The sequence below is a fragment of the Meleagris gallopavo genome, chromosome 8 (genome assembly GCF_000146605.3).
Source record: "Meleagris gallopavo isolate NT-WF06-2002-E0010 breed Aviagen turkey brand Nicholas breeding stock chromosome 8, Turkey_5.1, whole genome shotgun sequence".
Lineage (NCBI taxonomy): Eukaryota > Metazoa > Chordata > Aves > Galliformes > Phasianidae > Meleagris > Meleagris gallopavo.
Window position 1 is genome coordinate 28,906,816 of NC_015018.2, and position 15,185 is coordinate 28,922,000.

The 15,185-nt window shown below is 40.0% G+C and overlaps 1 long non-coding RNA gene across 1 annotated transcript; it reads left to right on the forward strand.

Moving 5' to 3' along the window:
* The first annotated feature begins 380 nt into the window (after positions 1–380).
* Positions 381–11,957, forward strand: LOC104912047. Its single transcript, XR_794372.2, has 5 exons — positions 381–640; positions 2,655–2,805; positions 7,072–7,178; positions 8,934–9,048; positions 10,342–11,957. It is a non-coding gene; the product is annotated as an uncharacterized LOC104912047 (long non-coding RNA).
* The last annotated feature ends 3,228 nt before the right edge of the window (positions 11,958–15,185 follow it).

Genomic DNA, 15,185 nt, shown 5'->3' on the forward strand with positions numbered 1-15,185 from the left:
TCTAGCAAGGCTTGGCGAGCCCCGGCTGGCAGGGGAAGCAGCTGCAAAGCAGCGGTCACTTACAGGCTGCCTCTCACTTTCTGCTTTTTTCACCTTTTTTGATTTGTGAGCCGTGGTGTGTTTTGCAGAGGAGTGTGTCCCTTTTGAAATGCATGTTCTCGAAGTGCTGTATAGCATAAGTGGGCTTGTTTTCCTTTGCCACCTCTCGCAGACACCTTGGAAGTATACCACAGAGCTCCCAGAGGTCTGCAGACCCCTGGGTTGAAAACTAGTACTCTAATGTTAATCCTTTCAGTTGTCCAGTTCAGGAAATGTGATTATTTTACAGCTCAGAGAACAGAGACAAAGAAAGGTGATGCCAAAAAGCAGGAATGGTGAAAACTTGGCTCTGATCTAGGAGCAAGAAGTGAGGCAGGCCTTCCCATGAGTCTTTCAGATGCTATGGGAGTCACTCCCAAAGTGTTCCCCTTTCATTAGGGGATGTGTAAATTCACATCCATGGACAGTAAGTGCTCACAAATCCCTCTGAACCCAGAGCAATGCATGCCTGCTCATTGCCTTATCACAGTTCTGATGTGTCTCTTTTCACACAGCCCAGTTTGAAGCAGTGGTCTTGCCCGGGCCATGGAGGCAGTCAGTGGTAAGTTTTGGACAAGAAGCCAATTTTTTAGAGCGCTGGTTGCTGTTCGTAAGCACTAAGAGCATGGCCCTGCCTACTCTCCTGGGATTCTTATCCCTTAAAGCAGAGAACACTTTGAACACTTTGATTTTTACAAGTACATTCAAATTACAGCTGGCATTCACAGATTTGTAGATTTTTGAGGCCAGGAGTGCATCCTTTTTTTGTCCAACTTTCCCTGTATTCAGCCCGGTAACTTGCATTTGACTAAAGCATAGCTTTTGTTTGATTAAAGCACAGCTGCCAGAAAAGCATTCAGACCCGATTTGAAGACATCAGGAGAGAGAAATTCCACCTCTTCCCTTGATGCTTCATTCTAGTGGCTAATCACCTTCAATGCTAAATATTTGTGCCATTCTGGCTAGATTAAAGAGCATTTCAGTACGTGGCGTTCCTATGAGATAATTCTTGCAATGAAGTAACCTTTTAATCTTCTTTTTGATAAATTAAACAGTGTGAGATCTTTAGGTTTATCACTGTCAAACATTATCTGCAGTCAGTAAATCATTTTCGTGGCTCTTTTTGAGCCTTCTCCAATTTTGTTATGTCTTTCTTTAACGTGACAACTGGATTCCAGAGTCTGGCTTATGCCCACCTAGGGTTTAGTCTCTAGTCTGCATTCTCTTCTTTGCTATGAGAGTGGAGAGCATCTTAACCTAAGTCTGAGCAAACTCTTAGCCATCTAAATGTTAGGCACCTAATAGGGTTAGGCATTTCCTGGGCTGCCTCAGTAGTCAGCAGAGATAGGTGGACACTTCTGAAGGATACACTTTCCCATTTATATAATTTTGCTTTGGGCTGTATCAGGGTATCTTTTTTTTTTTTTAATTCACTCCATCTTTTCAAGATTTTCAGATGTCACCCTCACATCAGCAGCACTCTTTTTCATCCCTCCGCCAGCCTCTCTGTTTTCCCAAATGTGTTATCAGCAAAGACTGTGAGAGCAGGTCAGAAACATTTTCAATTAAATAACATTTTCCAAAAACAATCTATGGAGATGATCTGATGTGGGCATAATTCTTACTGAAACTAATTCATAGACAGGAGCCTAATGATGTTTACTAACTGAATCCACCAAAGAAAACATCAGCAAGTTGCAAACCAGTCCTTCTGGCTGCTAAATTTTGTTAGGGAAAAATCCATGCAGTGATGACTCTCTGTTGACAGTTGTCTTTTGGACATCTGCCAAGTAGCCAGCTCTTCACCCATTCATCCTGTGCCTTATCAGTATTGCAAGTACCATTTTTTTCAATTGAAATCATATGTGAATTAAACTTAACAGCAATTCCATAATTATCTTGCTCAAGAAATTCATTATAAACTACCTCTAATCTTCATTTGCATTTTTTTTTCTGTCTTTTTTCTTCTTCTTTTCAATTTATTTGTGATTAATTGGCTCTTTTGAGCCAACCACATCTGTTATTTGCTTGGGCTATCCTTTTTGCACCATTGGTACAACTGTAGGTTTCTAGTGACCACCATCTTTTTTGCCTGTAACTAATTAACTCCTAGAAGTCAGAAATGATGTAGGGGATCTGTACCTTTCTCATTTAAGGAATTAAGTCTCTATACCTCTTTTTTTTTTCCTTCTTTTTTTCTTTTTTTCTTTCTTTCTTTCTTTCTCTGTCTTACTTTGTCAAGAGATCCAAGTAATACTTTGTTTACCAGCTGCATGGGACCTCCAACATATGCCTCCCCAACTGAGGAACCCCTAACAGAGCAGGTTTTCCCATTGATGTGTTCCAGACAGGTCTTAAGGACAAATATATCTTGTTTACTGGTTTGATTTAGTGATCTACAAAGCCTCCTGCCACTACCACCTCCTGAGCTTTCTGAGTCAGCTCAGTGATCGAAGAGGCACTCGAAGTCCTGGGGCTGACTCTAAGCCCTCAATAACTAGAAAACTAGATAATAGCATTTTTAATGTTTAGTGCCATACCTCACCTCTTTTACACTGTCTGCTGTTCCTGAACAGGATGAGATGGCTCCAGGAAACAACACCACAAAGTTATCAGCGTGAAGTGAATGATGATGTGGTGTCATTCCCAGAAAGTCTTCTACTGTTGCTATCTCGTGATGCATCTTGACAGTGTGATGGCATCCCACAGCTCTCTGTGCATCTTCAGGTAAGTGTGCAGTGTACCCACAGGGCAGCCAAATCATCGGATCAGAGGAACTAAAGACAGGCAAGATCTGTTAGATCACGGAGCATATGCCCCCACCAGTGAGTGCTGTTGGTCCTGATACAGCACGTGTCAGATCTCAAACAGATACTACAACTTATCTCAGACAAAAGGCCAAAGGGAGTTGGATGTTTTTTGTTTTATTTTGTTTTTTTTTAATCTGAAATCTAATATTCACAAGTGTTGAGAAAGGCCTTCTGTTATGTTCTGATGATAGAAACCTGAGTCCAACCCTTGAATCTGGTCATTATCCTGCTCTGACTTTGGTTAGTCTGGACTTGATCCCGAAGGGGATATAATGTCTCAAAACAGTTCACCTTTCTTCCAGAATAAGCCACAAAGTGAAGGCAAGTAGGGTCTCTGCAGAGGTGTAGTTTGGTCTGTGCAGCACATCTGGTTAGAACTCTCCACCAGGCCATGTTGGGCCCTGCTTAATTATCTGGGCTGAAGCTGAATGGATCCAGGGCTGCACTGGCTGCTCCAGCTCCAGCATCTCCATCTCCGACTTCTGCCAGCTGTGCAGAAGTCACTGCTTATTGCACTGTTCTAATAGAGCAGGACACACACATTAACTGTGGAAATGGCATAACAAACGAATCATGAAAATCATGGTTCTTTTCCCTTGCTTCCTGTTTCCTCTCAATGCAACTTTTTTTGGCATTTAAGTTTAATCCAGAGGGATGTTTGTGACGGGATTTTTTTTTCTCTTCTTCTCTGGGATTGATTTAGGACCTACTTATGTCTGCTTAGCAAGTCCTTATCTTTATCTGTTTCTTATTTCCCTTGAATTGACAATACTTCAGGTGAGGCAGCTCTCTTGAAGAGCAAAGCTTACTTCATGTGACTACACAAGAGTCATATGAAGATTGGGTCATTCAGATATGGACCAGTATTTACATACTAGTCAGGGCACTGGACTTCTGCCCCAGCTTGCTATGAATGGTTTGGAGTGAATCGTACATGAGGAATGAGGACAGATGCTTTTCAACAGGCCGTTTTGAGGAACTAGCAGATCAGGAAACAAAACAAGCAAAACCAAATGGGTTTAGGTATGTGGGAGTTAGCATGCCCCTATGAGGGAGAGGGAGGAATCTGGAAGACTATGGAAGTTCAAACTGCCTCCTCTATCCTTGTGCTAGACCTGATTGTTTCTCCCTCTTGCCCCATATTATTTACTATCCAAATCCATTAGCATTGCTTTTTCTTGCTGCATCCAAGATACTGCAGTCTATCACTTGAGCTATTCACATGACATTTTATCCTTTCTTTGGAAAACAATCGTGTCTTCAATCAAAGACCTCTTGACAAAGGGAAATAGGAGCAAGAACTTGAGATGGCATAATGCAGCAAAGTGCTTTCTGTACACCTGCATAATACGACTCTGTCATCCATTACTTTCAAAATTATGCTGAAAGACTTCTCTTGTTTACATTTTTTTGTGTGCCCCGACCCATTGCTTATTTGACCTTGAGGTTCCCTTCATTCCTCCTTCCACTACCCCCCTCTCTGCCCTCTTCCCATTCCTACACCTCCAGCAGTTATTACCGCCTTTGTTGGTTGCAGTTTGTATAATTATTTTGCAGTAGTCAACACACAAACGTTTATTTAGCCTGATTTCATACCAAAGAGACTGAATACCACAGTCCTATCTGTATGAGTATTTTAGTTGCTTTGTCAAACAGAATCTAATGTTTCATTTTCGGGCATCCTCTTTAGTGCCAGCGATGAAAAGTTCCTTGTGGATTCACAATTTTTTTAATGTAATGAATGAAAGGAAAAAAGTAATCCTTAAAAATTAAAATTATGATGAGAATAACAGTGCACCACTGGAGTTCCAGCAGATCCGTAGCTGACTGCATTTGAGTCGTGTTTTCCACTGAGAGGGTGCAGGACAGACTCCCCATGGGAAGCCCAGGGAGAGGAGATTACCTTCCTATGCAAAGGTAGCTCCCGCAGGGCGGGTGGAAATCATGCTGTGTTGTTGACATTCCCTCCTCAGGATGCTCCTGCTACTGATCTCACTCTGGGTTTTGCCAAGGAACACGCTGAGTCTACACTTGCCATCTGATCCATCTCATCTCTGTTTTGGGCTGTGCTGGTTCTTTCATCTGTTTCCCAGAGTGGCTGCCACACCTGTGGTCACTTTTTGCTTTCTCAGGCTGCCCTGTGACAATTTACTTGCCATCTTGTGTATAAATCTAAAATCCTAGGCCTGGTCGAAAGCCTGTTGGCTTTGATGGGAGTCTGTCTGCTGTGGCTGTGGGGTAGGTTTTTGTATGCTGGTAAGGGACTTGAGAGGTGACCTAGCAAACAGAGTAACTCCAGTGTCCGTACAAAAAGTTCACATAAATCCTCTGATCTCTGCTTCCCAGCCGTACAAATGTGCATCTGCTTCCAAAAGGGTTACAAAACTTTCCTAATAGTGGCATGTTTGTTTGAGATTAGACCTGCTCAACACTAAAATGGTTTCTTTATCATTATGCTACATGTCAACAATATTTCAGGCACTCGTTCAGCAGCTCGTGGGCTAGTGTTTCTGTACCACATTAGTGCCATCACACAGCCTGTTCCTTCATCCTTTTCTCAAAAGAAGGGCACAACAGAATTGAGTCAATCTCTTCGTACCTGCATACAGGCATGACTTTGGCATGAAATCATCATTCTTAATTATGCAATACTATCATTCCTTGGTGGTAATGGAAGGAGGCACTGGCTGGGCTTTTTTTTTTTTTTTCCTTCTTGAGATCTGGACAGGTTTTGACAAGTCTGATCCTTGGATGAGTTCACTCCAGATGCCCTGGGAGATGAGAAGAAGTGTTAACTGGCATGAGCCTGGCAAGATGCTCCTATACAGAGTGTTGGACAGGCCATCCTCTTCTGTGAATGCAGATCCTGAAAGATGGTGTCCCCCTTCTCCTGTGTCCCCTTGCAGTCAGTCACACAGTAGGGATGTTGAGCAATCCAGCTGGGGCAAAGCACTTCTACAGCAGAAACTGGGCTAGCAAGGGTGCTGAGGGATTTAAAAGCATGTTAGGAATTCAGGTCTCTGGGTTGTTTAGGAATCTGTGGTAGCTTCAAATGTTGGAAAATTACTATAGAATTAGAGCTGTGGTGCTGGCAGATAACAGGCCTTCCAACCTTCTGTTAAATGGTACCTCCCCACCTTTTACCTTCAGTTCCCTGTTTTGTAATTAACGCTGCTTCTTTTCAGCAAGAAGTTATAACTTATGATGATCTGTGTTTAGCTAGCAGCAGGTAGTGTCTCTTGATCACTCACCAGGTTAAAAAGAAGAAACGTTACCCAACATTCATCAGCTGTAACCTGGGGTTTCATTGCTAATAACTGTAAGAACCAACTTCTTTTCTTGGTGTCTCCAAAACACTAAAAATAATCTTTTCTTTAAACAAAAAACATTTTTAGAGCTGCTGCATGAAAAGGTAGGAAATGAGATTAGCTCTGTCAGAAGCATTTGTATCTGGTCTTATTTGCTAACAAGGCAATATTGAAGGATCAGCTTTTTGATACAGTACCCAACATTTTGATGTGGATTCCCAGAGATGTTTTGCCCAGGATGTTGTTCCAAGCACTCATGCTGACATTTCCTAGTGTTCAGTGCTGCTGCTGTGCTGGCATCCTGATACAGCTCAGTCCCCTCAGTGATCCACAGAAGCACTGGATGGATCCCAGGCTTAAGGATGGAAACCTCAAACAATCTGTGATTTTTCTGTATCCTTAATGGTGAAATCTGTTCCCACACTGACAGTAAGCAGAGTCAAGTCATAGCAGCCACAGCTAGTGGAAATCCTGTAGATGATTAATCTGTCTTGTTAATCCTCTGATGATTATCAGGATCTGTGCTCCATATTTATTGTCAGCTGGTAATCTATGGCAGGAATCATTTTCACAGTTAGAAAGCAAAGAAGAGAACTTGGCAATTGTGCCCACTAAAAATCCCAAGTAACTTCTGATTTATGGGACCATTTCATTCTTCTCCATCACGTGTGTATATTCCTGTGATTTTATAGGACCTTCTGTCTCAGAGGTGTTTGAAATTTGATAGTGAAACCAAGTCACTGGTACTCATGCACAATTTCTAACTGCGTAGTCCCCTACAGTCTGTAACAGCTACTATGTAAGTGAATCACTAATGATGATATCCCTATTTGAATGCAAAGTCTGCCTACTGACATTTCCTCTGGGTTACCTAGCTCTGTAAACCTGCGCTCTGTGAATTCACTGGAGTCACTTGGACTATGTTGATGTGCACCAGTGGAGGACCTGACTCACTCTCTAGTGGCTGCTGTCTGAGCGATTCGTATCCTTTGAGTTAATGATCCCGGACCTTTATTCCTCTCTTCTTTCCTCTCATTTTTTCAGACATGCCACCTATTACTTTGACATTTCTCTGCGATCCAGCGAACAGCAGCTTTCTCTCTCCAACTTTATGTGGAATATACTACTAGTACACATCCTAGTTCGACATGCATGTCTGGGGAGTCAAGGCACCCTTTGGTGTCCATGCCTCCCAGTAAAGGCTTTTACTTTAAGTGCAATTACTGAAGCACCTCTGGTATATAAATTTTGCTCCAGAAGGATGGACTATAGGTCTGTTAGACAGTTCACAGTATAATCAGGAAATCATAGTCTTTTTTTTCTTTCTGCATCTTTGCTTCCTTAGCTAATTGCTTTTCTCTCTTCAAACTTATCCACAGATTTTTATAATCTCACCCTGGACTTGGGAACCAGAATAAAAAGAGTTCACCCACCAGGTGGCATTTTCTCACATGTCCGGTACTAATTCTAACATGAACAATTTTACATAAAATTATAAGACTGAGGGCCACTAAAGTGCACCTGTAGAGCAGAAACTTGACTGTTCTCAATTCTGTTCTAATTATTGAGCCTTAGAGCAAAAACTACATTTCAAAGAAAACTTTCTGTACAGGCCTCAATAGAGTTAAAGGAGAAACATTTTAAGTTGATGAGCTGACACTTGTAGAAGCAAATATATTAAATAAATCATGATTCGTTTTGGGGCTAAATCTGACTTACATCAACTCTGGAAAAACTAGATCCTAATGAGTGACAGTTTGGTGTTTTCTGTCACTTCCTACAGTAATGGCCCCAAGCTGACACCGCTCTGTGGGAGTCTAATACTTCTGAACAAAAGTTTTTTTGGAGTGAGATAGACAAGGTAGAAATCCCAAGGTGACTGGAAGGAATGTCTAATGACTGGAAAGACATATTTACTGGCAGACTGTATGTAAGCTGTGACAGTTGACAGGGCTTGATTGTAATAAATATAGTTGATGAAGAGAAGGGTGACAGGTGAGGACAGAGAGAGAAAAAGAGTCAAAAGATCTGCATTGGCTGAACCCTATTAATGGTAAGTTGGTAACAAAGCCCAGAGTCATAAAAGAAAGCAGTTATCGCAAACTGATGTCTAAACATCGAAATGTGTGGGACCTGCAGGTTGCTGTAACAAGCTCAGATTTGTTGACCTTTCTTCTAGCTATTTTATAGGTGGTGTTTCTAGTTGCATCTCACACCAGCAGCAGGCAGCAGACGACATTTTTAACTATCATGTATGATTAATCATGTAACAAAACAAACTCTGATTAAGGTCATAATTATTGCTTCAATCTATAACTTCTATTGCTTTGATCAAGGGATTTGGTGTTGGAAAATGTGCCTCCGAGTGCTGTGAAGGATGTAATCTTCCTGGTGGTCTGCTCTGCTGAAAACAAAAGGAATTCCTGTAAAGGAAATTAACCAACAAAAAATCTGAAAATATTTATTTAAATGCAGAGGCTCACTGCGCACGCACACACAGATGGAGTGATTGACCCTGAAAATGGAAACAACTCTGGCATATTAAATTGTGACACTTTATAACTGACTGGTCAGAGTTTCAACAATAGGATTTCCAATGAGCTCTGCACTTTCTTCCCCCAGGCAAATGTCACACACTGAAACTAAACAGGATCTTTTTTTTCTTGTTCATCCAACGTGCTGTTTTCTGTGCCCAAGATACGAATCTGTATTTGAAAATGCCTTAACCCTTTGGAAGGACAACCCTTCCTCTCTGTGCCCCAGGAGGGAGTTTTGCGGCAGATGTGGTGGATGTTGCGTTGGCGTTGGCACCGAGGTCATTCTGCATGCTCGATGCACTCCCACTGCAAAAGGTAAGAAAGAAAAAAGCAGTCATAAGGGAATATCTGGAAGAAAGCGTGCAAGAATTGCATGAACTTATTGTAAAGGTTAATAAAGAGGAACATCTCACATTGAGAATATCAAATGAGAGTTCCTCCAAACTCTGGAAATGGGCCTATTTAGCAGCAAAGTCACAGTTTGCTTGCTTTCATCACCATGCAGACAGAGGTGAAAATCCCTTTGCTTTCTTGCTTGTATGAAACATGAAAGTATTTGTAAAATATTTGGACAACTAAAATATTGAGACAACTTTTAAAAAGAAAAGTTGCTGTTATTGTGAATGAATGGTTCCCCCCCCCCAGCAAAAGGCCATGCTCTATACAAGTAGTGTTGCCACTAAATGGGTTGTGGAGAGTGCCAAAAGAAAAAAAGAGAGAGAGAGACAAATGAGTCCATATGGGCACACGCCACAAGGGCTCACAGAGTAGCACAATGCTTCTGTGTCAATCATGTGCATGTTCCCCCTTTGCTGGCTGCCTGTCTCTCACAAGGCAGTGGATCCAGCCTCTCTGCTTCTTCTAGCTGCCTCTCTGGAATCACAGGATTGAGATCCGTGTCACATCAGCACGGGACTGTCAGCCTAATTGCCACGTATACACTTACTTCTTACACACCTCTGCTTGTCATTGTCTACTCTGTCATTATCTGTGCACACTATACAGGCAGACATGAGTGTATCCTTTCATGCAGAAAGTTCTCCACATACACTCTATGGATTGATATCCACAAATATCCATATATTTTGTACATCATATGCAGTTGCATACCTGGACACACAATCACTTCATCTACTGACAGCTCTGGATTTGGTATTATCTTGGCAAAATTAATCTACAGTTATTTTCTTCAGCGATGATCCTTTGATGCCCAGGCAGAACACCATTGTATTTAAATATAATGAATAAATGTAAATGTATATGTAAGTGTATTTATGTACATACGCACAGTTTCTGCTCTGCAGCCCAGTCTCATGCAGCCTGAACAACACGTAAACACATTTCTTATTTACTCAAGCCTTGATCCAGGCAACAGGAAGCACAAGACAAAGGAGGTGGTATTTAGACTGTGATATAACCTTTTGCTTTTTACATATGTTTGTGTACTCATGCATGTATTCTACACATTCTTTTTTGATTTGCCCTTTTGCAGAGACATTATTACAACTTTGGGCTCATATAATCATGCAAACTGTCTTCATGCAAAAATCAATGTGTTACAGCCAATATAAGCAGCTGTAGTTTTCTCGACTTTATCATCTATTTCAGGTACCAAGACATATTCAAAGTCAGTTTCTTGTCAAAAGATGGAAGTAGAGGACAAAGCAGGAACAAAAACCTTCATGGAGTGTATCTTTTCTATATGGAAATGTGACTTTGACCACTGCTTGCATTAGGGTCAGGTTTTTATTTCAATACTGCAGAAGAAGACGCTCATGGATGGCTTTTTGCAACTGTTTTTTTTTTTTTAATGTGAATATAGGATTAACACAGGACGTTTTCTTTAAGTTATGTGGTCTAATCAAAATACTATTAAAAGTAAAAACTGAAGCTGAGTCTATGAGTCTCCAAAGAACCTTTCTAGAAAAGCATAGCTTTCCAGGTTTTGAATAAATTTTTCCTGCAGAAATTGTTTAATATGTTTAGATATCTTCCTTTAGTTTAAACTGTCTCTACAATTATTTTAGATGCTGAAAAAGAACAAACAAAAAATCTCTTTTGCATCATGACCATAGAATTCATAACTCAAACTAAAGCTACAACTGGGAGCACAGCTTTGTGCGACCCCAGGCACAACATTATGGACATGGCGCTTTTACTGACATAAAGTTTACAATTTTATTTAGGTTGTTAAGAGAAAAAAAAAGTTTTTTTGCTTGCCACAGTAAATAGAGGTTCATGCCAAAAATATCAGCTACAAAACTCCTGTTTTGCCCTTTGCTATTTGTTCGTAAAAGCTTGCCAAGTGCACGACCCTCATTATGTACCTTGTTGTCATAATAACTGTGTGAGAACACCCCGCAAGTGCTTTGCTTCAAAGTGAGCTTCTGTGAGAAAGAGAAGCAAACATATGATGCTTTCAACAGGCACTACTGAGAGCTCTGTTTGAGGACTGATGTATCAGCTGCTCATCAGTGCAACTTTAGTACCAAATACTTCGGGGAAGCTTTCGGAGGAAAGGGAGAAAAAGTGTGGGAGTAAGAATAATGGGCAAAAATTATTTTCAGGGTAGATGTGCTGAAGTAAATTGTGGTTTCACCAAAGAGAAGTTTGCCGTGTTGTGTTTGAGGCTTCTCGTTTAGGTTGATTACATAGCAACACAGAATTGATTTTCTTGAGCTTAGGACAGTTGGCAAACTTGACTAGACTTAAAATGAACCTCTTTGATTCTGTCTACAAAATTAGAGCAGATTTGATAAAGTAAAGATGTATCCTTTGAAGTATTCCCTATCAACATAAGTGCTAAGAACACTTGAGCGAAGGAATTTTAACAGTTTTGAAAGCAGTAGCAAAAGAACATCAATAAGGATTGCAGCTAAGGGCATGCCCACAAGGCACTATACTAACTGTATCTATCCTGCAGGCAATAAGCAATTGCTAAAGATTCCAGACTTTTTAAAGTTCATAGTTCATCTCATAAAAACTTTACATGTAACTTATGATAGGATTTTGCTGGATGGGTTTGGCTTCCATTACATGACTCTAGGAGGGGTTTCTAAGTTGATCTGCATATTAAGGACATGAAGAAACTTTCTTTTTCTCTTGTAGCAAACGATGATTGATGATAGATTGATCTTGCAAGGTACATAAAGTGTGCTCCTGTCCTGTTATATCAGGTTTTACACCCATGAAGGTGATGCACTTCCTCCAGGCACTTCAGCAGATAAACACCAGCCCAAATGCTTTGTTGATCCAAGATCACATCATGGAAGAAAACAGGGATATCCTTTACACTATAGATTTGTCATGGGTGCTAGATTTCAGGTGCCCAGGCTGCTGTAAGTTATTTTCCCTTCAGCAGGGAAACAATATAAATGCCAAACAACAAATTAGTGGAAATTTCAGATAGACGAGATATCTACTTGTCAATTCTGATTCTGCTGGCCCACCAACATCAATCTACTGCTGCTGTGGATAGCATGTGTGTTGGTTAACCCACTATGGCCTTGAAAATCTACCATTAGTAAGGCAGAGCACAAAGGAAGGAAAGAACACATCTGGACAGAAATGAGAAGGAAACCAAAAAGGAGGTTTTGAACTGCAAAGTTGCAGACATTAGGAGGTGAGTCACAAAACAACATGGATATTTAATTTGGAAAGCAGAGGATATTTAATTAAAAAGCTTTTACTTTTCTATGTGGATTTCATACTGGTGGTACTCGACAGATTTCAATGTGACCACAACAAATTAATGGAAGCCACAGTTATGGAAAAAAGGATTCTTAAACATGATCATGTCACTGTGGCTTAAGGAACTTCTGTGTGTCAGCTGAGCTGTGGGAATTGACATGTGTACGCCCTTAGCTGGCCACAAGCATGAGTCAGTGAGTCAGTGTAAATGTCTTTCAGTGACGTTTAAGCAAGCATCTTTCAGCTCATACTTGCAATGGGTGAAGTATATGTACTATTAGTTGTTGGTGATCACCTGATAAGTAGAAAGGATTCATTAGACTGCAGTAACTCAAAAATGTCAGACTCCTTAAACAGCAGAAACGTGTGTGATGCTTTAGATCACCTAGCATTTTTCCCTAAGCCATGTGGTTCCTAAATTCCCTTCATGGTTCTTCCTCAAATTTGCTGTGAAAGCATTACTTCCACAGTGACACAGAAAGTAAAAGAATTAAAAGAGGCTGTGAACGGGGAGTAGCCAAAAGGGTTTCAAGGATAGCAAAGTGTGAACACATGCTCTTTCAATGAGCCATGATCTCAAGGCAATGAACTCACTAGAATAGTTTGTTGACTTCAAGACATTTTGAATCATACCCAGCTTCTCATAGTTTAACAAAGAAAATATAGGCCAGGAAAACACTTTGCTCAGACTTATCATTTTTTCCTAGATAGTAAGAGATGCCTTATAAAAGCCCACAAGAATAATTTGTAATGAAAATTAATGATTTTTGACCTTTATGATTTCACTGTGTTAAACTTTACCTTTTTCAACGCTGAAGCTTTGCAACTGATTAGGTATCACTCTGAATTCACTGAAAGCTAATAAAAACTGGCTGATTAGACAACCCCAGGCACCACATCTTAAGTAGTTATTAAACAATCATTATAGATAGAAAGAGCTGCAACTGGCTTCTGTTGAAACACTGCTTATTATTATATAATCCTTTTTCAAGTCAAAATGAATGCATAATCAAAGCACAAAGCAAGCAGTTTGAAAGTTCTGAGCTGGCTGTGCAAAGCTATAATGCATCAACGAACCCCTAAATTAGTGTTCAAAACAATAAGCGATCGTAGATGTACAGCAGAAAAAGAAACGGAGGAAAAATACGTGGGTTTACAGGCATAGTAGAACTAAGAGCTTCATCTGAAATCATTTCACATAAAGCCCTACAAGAAACCATGGCCTTTGCATCTTTCACTCAGAGGTGCTTGTCTGAGGTCAAGAAGAAAAGTTGTGTGCATTTCTGGTGTGTCATATTGTTATTATAGACACTGCCATTTGCAAAGTGTTAGATTAAACTTTGCAGCTGAAGACATACAAATTTTGATTAATCTGGTTCAGAAACACTGTGAATTGATCCTTACCCAATGACATTTCTGCTTTTAACAGACTCTTTAACGAAAATTCATAAGAACCTCTTCAGATAAATAAAGACACATTCTGATCTTTATTGTACTGGTATGAATTTGGAGCAACTTCAATGAAACTGGTGGAATTGCTCTGGATTTACTAATAGTGTAAATGAGAACAAAATGAAAACCAGAGACTTTAGGAAGACTTAAGTTACCAATTCAGCTTTCTGAATTGGAAGGTTGCTTACTAAGTTTATAGTACAAAACTTCTCTCTTCTTTCCTCTTTACAATAACATCTTTCTTAACAGTTCTTACTAAACCTGCATGAAATAAGCTGCATGAAATAAATGATCAGGATGTTTAAGTTTCCACCCTGTACCACCTGCAAATTGCAGGCCAGATCCATTTGCTTGATTGAGGCAAGTAAGAGTCATTACCACATAGGTCAGCTGATTTTTCCCTTCTTAAACACCTGCAAATGCAAGTCACCTGGGATTTTGAACCTATTAAGGTTCTTATAATTGAGACAAGGGTAAAATAGTTTGTAAAATGGTACATGAACAGAAAGATGAGAGGGGGAGAGAGAAAGACACTCTGGTTGGATGACAGGAAATCATATAACCATATTTGCAACTGAGCTTTGGGAGCATGGTCTTTATAATGGGGTTAGCTAATCTAGATAGTAATAAGGATAGGAAAGTCAGCAATCATAATCATATTTAATGGATTCCAGATGGAGAAGTATAATTGTTCTCATTATCATTGTGAAAACTCCAAGGAAATACAATCCCAAGATACTTTACCTTGACAAGCAACCAGAAACAATATTGACATCAAGTCATGGGATTTGTAGGTAAAGTTGTCAGTTATTTCCTTTTTGTAGCATTCCCTTTTAATGTAATGATTTGATTAACCTAAGACATTTTGATGTGAGTATAAAAGCAATGTTAATGAAATGCCTGTTTAATTGACTGTGCATCTCTATACCATATGATGTGGTGACTTTCTAAATATGTTGTGGAATTAAAAAAACCAACACCAAAAGCCTTGTATATCATGAGACTTTTCCTTTGTAATGTGGTTACAATGAAATATGACTGTAAGTATAGGCTTTTTTGGGTGCAGCTGTTCTTTTTGTTTGGCTTGATAATTGGAACCAGTCCCATGGGCCTATTTGATGTTATCTCTTGTTTAAAACTAAACTGTCAAAGCTTATCCCCCCTGTGTACTCAACAGGGAGTAGTTCTGGGGAAACTTTCTTCTTAAGTATTTTTAACCCCTCCTCCCCGCACGCATTCTCTTAACTGAACCAGGACAGTTATGAAATGATGTCTTCACAGGAACATTTGTACAGCAAAATATTTCTTTG